Source organism: Psammomys obesus, unplaced genomic scaffold (genome assembly GCF_907164565.1).
Source record: "Psammomys obesus unplaced genomic scaffold, mPsaObe1.curated_primary_1811, whole genome shotgun sequence".
Classification (NCBI taxonomy): Eukaryota; Metazoa; Chordata; class Mammalia; order Rodentia; family Muridae; genus Psammomys; species Psammomys obesus.
In genome coordinates this window covers 1,579,001-1,586,987 of record NW_026596039.1, presented here as the reverse complement: position 1 = coordinate 1,586,987, position 7,987 = coordinate 1,579,001, and positions in this window count along the sequence as shown.

The following is a 7,987-nucleotide window of genomic DNA, read 5'->3' as shown; positions in this document are numbered from 1 at the left end:
GTAGCAGCTTTATTTGTAATAGCCAGAAGCTGGAAACAACTCAGATGCCCCTCAACTGAAGAATGGATGCAGAAACTGTGGTACATCTATACAATGGAGTATTACTCAGCAATGAAAAATAAGGAAATCATGAAATTTGCAGGTAAATGGTGGGACCTGGAAAGGATCATCCTGAGTAAGTTGTCCCAGAAGCAAAAAGTCACGCATGGTATATACTCACTCATATAAACATACAACATAGAATAAACCCACTAAAATCTGTACATCTAAACAAACTAAGCAAAAGAGAGGACCCTAACTAAAATGTTCAATCCCCATCCTGAAAGGCAAAAAGGATGGACATCAGAAGAAAAAGAAAATAGGAAACAACCTTGGAACCTGCTACAGAGGGCCTCTGAAAGCCAGAAGAAAACAGGAAACAACCTTGAAACCTGCCACAGAGGGCCTCTGAAAGCTTCTGCAGTATAGACTGTCAAAGCAGATGCTGAGTCTGATGGCCAACTGATGGGCAGAGTGAATGGAATTCTATGTAAGAAGTGGGAAATAGTAAGAGCTGGAGGGGATGGGAACTCCACAAGGAGAGCAACAGAACAAGATAATTTGAACACAGGGAACTTCCCAGAGACTCATACTCCAACCAAGGACTATTCGTGGAGATGACCTGGAACCCCTGAACAGGTGTAGCCCAAGGCAGTTCAGTGTCCAAGTGGGTTACATAGTAATGGGAAGAGGGACTGCCTCTGACATAATCTGATTGGCCTGCTCATTGATCACTTCCCCCTGAGGGGGGAGCAGCCTTATCAGGCCACAGTAGAGGACAATGCAGCCACTTTTGATGAGAACTGATAGACTAAGATCAGAAAGAAGAGGAGAACCTCCCTTATCAGTGGACTTGGGGAGTGGCATGCATGCAGAAAGGGGAGGGAGGGTGGGATCGGGAGGGGAGAAGGGAGAGGCTTATGGGGGGATACAAAATGAATAAAGTGTAATTAATAAAAAATTAAAAATAAAGACTTGATCTTCTTTCTCTGTGGACTAGTAAGTCCATCGCGCCAGAGGAAGTGAACAAATTGCAGGTAACTGAGTTCATGACAAAGACTGCCCCTTCTCCCCTTAGTAGGAGTGACTGAGCTGCCCATAGGCTACATCTGAGCAGAGGTCTAGGTCCTCTCCAGGCATGGACTGTGGTTGATTCATCAGTCTCTGCAGGGCCCCTTGGTCCATATTTCTTGGCTCTGTTGGTCTCCTTCTGGAGCTCCTGTCCCCTCTAGGTCTTTCTGTCTCCCCTTTCTTCCATAAGGTTCTCTTCATTCTGCCCAAATTTTGGCTGTTTCAAAACAGAAATAATTACACACTAGGGAAACAAGAGTGTCACACAGGGAATTGAAGACAAACTTCTAATTGCTCTTAGTTCCCCCATTATTCTACACAGCTCACACTTATGATATATATATATGCCATATGTATGAATATATTTATATTGACACTTCTTTTTAAATCAAAACTGCCTTAACTTTATTTCACTAAGTGATTTGAGAAATTGGGACATGAATCATGGCACTTGATTCATAATATGTGAACTACTTAGAAGTTGAAATCTGTGTACTGCTCTACTGAGTAAACGAGAGACGGGGGGATTTATTTTGAACTATAATTATCTACTACAGAGTTATTTCTTGTGAAGGGTTCTGGCTCTAAAGGTCACATAGAACTGGGATAGAAGTTTCCAAGTAGAGAAAAGGTGAGTACCTTAGTTTCTCCTAGCACTGTTCTAACTCAGAATGAGGTAGACAATCTGAGACCCAGTTTCTAGATACTTTAGGAAAGTAGCTGAAAATGGTCACTAATATTTTGAAGAGACATATTAGAAGGCAGGAAAAATATGTTTAAACCTAACTTTTTCCATGTATACTTAGTAGTTAGATAGGTTTGATGCTAACAAAATATATATCTAATTGGCTCTACTATCTCCTCTGAGTCAACATAATTCATTCTATCCCTATTTGCGCTGCTGATCGGGAAGATACTGAGTATAACTAATTTTAGCATAAACACTCAATCTGCCTGCATAGGTGTAACTTATAATGCTCTATCTAAACCATGCCTCCACTTTAGCACAAGTCACCAAGGGACTCTTTATTTTATGTTCCTATCTCTTCACTCATTTAGGCACCTTGTTTGTTTGAACAAAACATTTAAATTCTTGATATGTTTTGATGAATTTTATAGATCCATAATATTGAACATGAAAACTGTTATTTTAACTTTTGACTTTGAATATTATGCAATCAAGTTTACCTCCCTCTCCCCTTCAGGTCTGAAGTAGTCTGAGAAGTGACAGCTTTGTGTTTTGCCTTTCTTTATACTCAACACCTAAAACATTACAGTTCATCACTATTGAATGGTTTTATCTATCAGGTCACATTCACATCCAGACAATATGTGTTTGAAGTAGTAATATCCTGCAAGTATTGATTATTATTTTCTATAAATTTTTATAATACTTTTGCATATGAGTATCAGCTAACTTCTTGATAAAATGCTTTTTTTTTCAAGCCAAGATTCTCTCACCATAACATGAGGAACTGTATTAAAGAGCCACAGCATTAGGAAGGTTGAGAACCGCTGAGGTAAAGAGAGAACAAAACAATGGATACAGTTGAAGATGTTTCTAATTGTCCACCAAGGTCAAAGGCATGCAAAGTGTTGTTAAAGGAGCAGAAAGCAGTAGAATGTATGAGACAATGTCAGACTTCAGTGCAATTAGTCAGTTGAGATGGGCCAGACACCCATGACTAGTTTCAAGTCTACAGTGACACAGGAAGTCATAATGGATCCAGCACATCATTGCCAGAGGCATGGAGCAAAAAACAACTAGTCAGATGGCCAGTGACACAGCGGAAACTATGGAAACACATATTTTAGCATGTGTCTTTATATGTTTTATGTTTTGTGCTGGAATGATATAATACCACTTTGTACAATGGTTAGTGACCAGAAGTTGTTGAGGTTGAGAAATTGAAAGTCCAGCAGCCTCCTTTGGCCTGGTGTTTAACTGCTGACTGTGCTTTCTGGCTCTTCGTAGATAAAAGACACAGAGGAGAGCTAGTGCGTGTACCTTCTGTCATGAACTCCTATTGTGTTGATAGTGTTTATTTTCTTTATTTTGCATTAGAGCGACAAACACACCATCTGATAGGATTGACTCATGGGTGAAGCCAGCAGTTATTGTTGACTGTGAGAAATACCCCAATATGGAGAAAACCTGCTATTTGGTATAAATTAAGAAGTGCACACCAGGTAGAGAGTAGGCTGTTGTTTTGTTCTGTTGACAGTGTCCTTTTATTTACAAAAGCTTTTCAGTTTCCTGAGGTCCTATTTATTAATTGTTGATCTTAGAGCCTGTGCTGTTGGTGTTCTGTTCAAGAAGCTGTGTCCTGTGCCAGTGACGTCAAGGCTCTTCCCCACTTTTTTCTTCTTACATATTTAGGGTGTCTGGTTTTATGCTGAGGTCTTTGATCCATAACTGACCTAGAATTTGAGATGGTTTTCCTAGGGAGGACTTGGACAGTTGGAATTAGGACAGCACAGAGTGGTGGGATAGTAAGTTTGAGGGTTTTGTTGTTGTTCACAATTTCTTTACTTATCTTACATTTTCAATCACTTAAATTATTTACATATTTGTGCTTTTTAAAACTTTATTCTGCAATAATAAACACAAATTATTTAAGTTACATATCTATATTGAGCAAGCAGTTCTGGTATATTTCTGTGTTCATCCACCAAGAGTTAACTATAGTACATTTAGATAGTTTCAACCCCCTTCAAAGCCTTATTTGTATATCTAGAGCATGACCATCTCACTAAGGAAATATTTTAGGTTAGTAAGATTTGATAGTTTTAATATTTTATGTAAGCCCTTTATAATTAAGCCTATTGGCAAATATTTCTGAATGTGACTTCCAAAATAAATTTTGGTAGTAAAAATGAATATATCTGAAATGTATTTCTTACTAGTACACAGTTCTATATTGAGGAAAGAAATCAGCTCTTCTCCACAAGGAACTGATACTATTTGAGTCTTACAATGCTCAGTATGACCACATGCATTTCCCACAATCTCACACACTGCACACTCTTCCTCCATCCAGTTTTGGAGTTTGTTTTGCTAACTGTTCTGTACCATTATTTCCTGTTCAAAGAGTGACGATTAGAAAACCAAAATTTAGAACCTGATACTGAGAAGTTGTCTTCTTTAGCACTCTTTTTCTCACCGTGGAGCTCTGTAATGCAATACATGCACACTAGGCTGGCCGGGAACTTGCAGTGACCTCTTACTTCTGAATCCCGAGTGCTGGGATTAAAGTGAGCACCACCACAGCTGGCTTTCTCTTTTGTTTTTGTTCTTGTGTTTTGCTGCATTATTTTAAAAATGCATTCATGTGGGTTTTCTATTCATACTGAAACATTAAATCTGCAACAATTTTTTCATTGATGGGAAGTAACGCTCATCCACTGAAAATGACTAGCCATTCTGGAAAAAAAAAAAATTTAGATTCAGGAAAGAGACCTTTAATAAAAATTCCCTTTCTAATTTTCAAGAAATTAAGCTCATGTTGGAGTACTTGAAAACATCAGCACTAAAATTTATTTTTTTAGGAATGTCATTGTCTCCAAGGAGATTTCACTATCTGTTTGGCACCCTTCTTTTGCTCATTCTGTATGTCTGCTCTTGAAGATAGCAGCACTTACATGACTTTTCTCATCTCTCCCAAGAAAAGCTTTTTGGACTTAATCATCATTATATTTTTATTTATTAAAGATTCTTTTTAAAATTATATACATGCATATAATATATCTTGGTCATATAGGAAGTTGTATATTTCTCTATTATTTTATGACAGTTGATGACTGTAAGTTCCTGTGAACTTCAAAGCCTTCATTGTATCAAGCCTCATCACATAAAGAAAAAGGGAAATAGGGATTATTTCTGACAGGAACTCAGTGGCAGGCTCTTTGACCTCCCCACCCCCCTCCCAAGGAAGGAGCAGTCCTGCTAGGCCACAAAGGAGGACTTTGCAGCCAGTCCTGGAGATACCGGATAAAACAGGGTCAGATGAAAGGGGAGGAGGTCCTCCTCAATCAGTGGACTTGGAAAGGGGTAGGGAGGAGATGAGGGAGGGAGGGTGGAATTGGGAGGGAATGAGGGAGCAGGATACAGCTGGGATACAGAGTTAATAAAATGTAACTAATAAAAAAAGAAAAAGAAAAAGAAAAGAGCAGAGGCCTCTTCAAGTAGCACCATTCTTTTCCTCGCCCCTGTGTGTTACTGTATCCACAAGCATAGCATTGGCCTTCTATTTCTTCTTTACCCAACATTACCCTTTACACCTGCTTACCCTGCAACTATCACATCAGATAGCTCTCTTGACAAGTATAGGGAAGTGCTGGCTTTTTCATCTATCGGCCTGCTTTAAATATGTGATAAGATACTAACTGCAAAAGTTGGCATTTTGTGATGATCTCAGTTAATTGACATATTTTGTTAGTTCTAAGTCTGATGTGGACACAGCAGGTTAGGGCAGAAGATGTGTGCTCAAGTTGGGAATAGAAGTTGGAAATGGCTTGGGTGGAATGATGTCAGGTGGACAGGAGCAACAAGGTTGTTGTATATAATGTGTCTCCTGGTTCAAGCCTAGAGGTAGGGTTAGGTCTAGCTGGATGAACAGTTTGAATATAGTACAGAAGGAGCCTATGGGTTGGGAGATAGGTGGTGAGGATCCTGGTAGAATGCTAGATGTTAGCTGTGGCACAACTACAGGACTAGGATGAGGTATTAGATGTGGGAGGTGGAAGCAGGTTCGGATTGGGTTGTCAGAGAGACTCACCTGGCTGGACCCTGGAGAAGAAAATGGGGGGGGGGGTTCTGAATGCAATGCAGAAGGGACTTGTTTTCTATGTTAGCCATTCTGGCAGCTATAAGATGGAATCTCAGCGTCATTTTGATTTTCATTTTCCCTTACATCTGTCATAATGGCTAAGAAAAAAAAATCTCAAGTGACAACACATGCTGGAAAGGATGTGGAGAAAGGGGAACCCTCCTCCATTGCTGGTGAGAGTGGAAACATGTACAACCACTTTGGAAATCAAGTGGTGCCTTCTCAGAAAACTGGAAATAGCCGTACCTCAAAACCCAGTTTTACCACTCCTGGGCACATACCTGAAAGATGCTCCACCACACAAGGACATTTTCTCAACTATGTTCATAGCAGCTTTATTTGTAATAGCCAGAAACTGGAAACAACCCAGATGTCCCTCAACTGAAGATTGGATGAGGAAACTGTGGCACATTTACACAGTGGAATTCTACTCAGCCATTAAAACAAGGAAATCAGGAAATTTGCAGATAAATGGCTGGAACTAAAAAAGATCATCGTCAGTGAGGTAACCCAAAAGCAGAAAGACATGCATGGTGTGCACTCACTTATAAGCAGATTTTAGTCAGATAGCACAGGATAGACATCCTACAATGTACAGATCCCAAGATTATAAGCTTGATGGGCATCTTAGGCTTCATGCGGGCCCACTAGTTATGTGAATGGGGAATATCTATGACATGAACTATCTTGCTTAATTTTTGATCACTTCCCCCTGACAGAACTTCCCTATCAGGCCACAGGGGAAGAAAATGAACTGAGCTTTCATGTGAATAGATGAGCTGGGATGTCTGGGTAGGAGGGCTGCCCTATTCTGAGGAATAGGGAAGAGGGGATGCAGGAGAGAGGGTGGGCCTGGGAAGAGAGGAGGGAGGGGACTATGACAGAGATATAAATTGGATTAATTAATAAAAATTAAAAAGATATATGAGAAAAGAATATATTCTAATAAAAGAGGGAGAAGATAAGTTGTTGAAATAAACTTTCTTCTTCTACCCCCTGAGAGCCACATATTGAATTCTGGTTTTCACTTCAGGAACAAATACCCTTTAAACATCTTGCATGTTCTACAGAAATCATATCCTATGCATAGTATTTTTCTTTTTATAACTGACTTAATTCTTTAAGAGAAAAGATATTTTGAGGTAGAAAAACCTATAAAATTCAAATTGTTTTAAGATATTGAGCCATTCATGTGTGTGTGTGCATCTATAAACTTTTTTAATTTTTGAGAAAAGGCAACCTCTAGAAGATGTTTAACATTCATTTAATACCAGATTAATATATAGAGTATATAAAGCATTCAAAAATTTTACACTAAAAATCCAAAAAACCCAGTAAGTAAATGGGCAAACGATGAGAATGAAAAATTCTCAAAAGATGAGGCACAAATAGTCAATAATTTCATAAAAAATCTTCTTAGCTATGAGCAAATGTAAATCAAATCCACATCAAGTTTCATCTTACTGTAACCGAAGCTATTTACCATCAAAAAAAGGAACATATTAAAGTTGTAACCTTAGTGAGAACATAAATTAGTGCAGTCACAATGAAAACCAATATAGGAAGTCCCCTAATGATGTAACAACTTGAATTTACAATTGAGCCAGAAATATCTCTGTGGAGTCTGTGTTCTTCAAAGTTAAAGTCAGGTTCTACAAGATACAGATCTGTATTGGAACATTATTCCTAAAGCCATGTTATGGAATCAATCTATATGTCAACCAAGATCAAGAAAATGGAGTGAGTTGGGCAGAATGGAAGATGCTTGTTGCTTCGGTCCTTGAAAGAATGAGGAGGGAGGATAGTAAGTTCAAAGCTAGCTTGCTATAAATAGTAAGGTTCAGGCTAGCCTCATCTACATAGTGAGACATTGTCTTAAAAATTGAGATCTGTATATACCAATAGGTTTTATTCAGCTTTGAAGTAGAATAAAATATCCTTTGCAAGGAAACTAAAGGTCAATATAGTAAGTGAAATAAGCTCTCACAAGAGCAAGAATCAGATCTTTCTTTTTACCTACAGAATATGGGAAGAGGGGACATGAAAAA